This window comes from Elaeis guineensis, chromosome 7 (genome assembly GCF_000442705.2).
Source record: "Elaeis guineensis isolate ETL-2024a chromosome 7, EG11, whole genome shotgun sequence".
Lineage (NCBI taxonomy): Eukaryota > Viridiplantae > Streptophyta > Magnoliopsida > Arecales > Arecaceae > Elaeis > Elaeis guineensis.
Window position 1 is genome coordinate 96286793 of NC_025999.2, and position 338 is coordinate 96287130.

Below are 338 nucleotides of genomic sequence, written 5' to 3' on the forward strand. Positions count from 1 at the left end.
TGTAGAGATACTAAAATGTGATTTCTATCACTAGAGATGCTAATGTAACCCATGATTCCTATGCAATAGGTGTAACTCATAATTCCTTGCAGGCACGGCGTGTACCTTGTTTTGTACTAATTTACAATATCATGTGTCATAGCTAGTATCCATATGCATCGAATATGTGCACTCTTTTTGTTAAATTTTTTTTACTGTATATTTCTACGGGACTGAAAATCTGAAGTAAAACGATTCGAATTGAGTGAGGTTGGATTAGAATGATCATTGAGATTTAACGAAAATTTCTCCAATTTACAAAATCAGTCAAGAAATTAGATGAAGATCCTTCGGTTTTT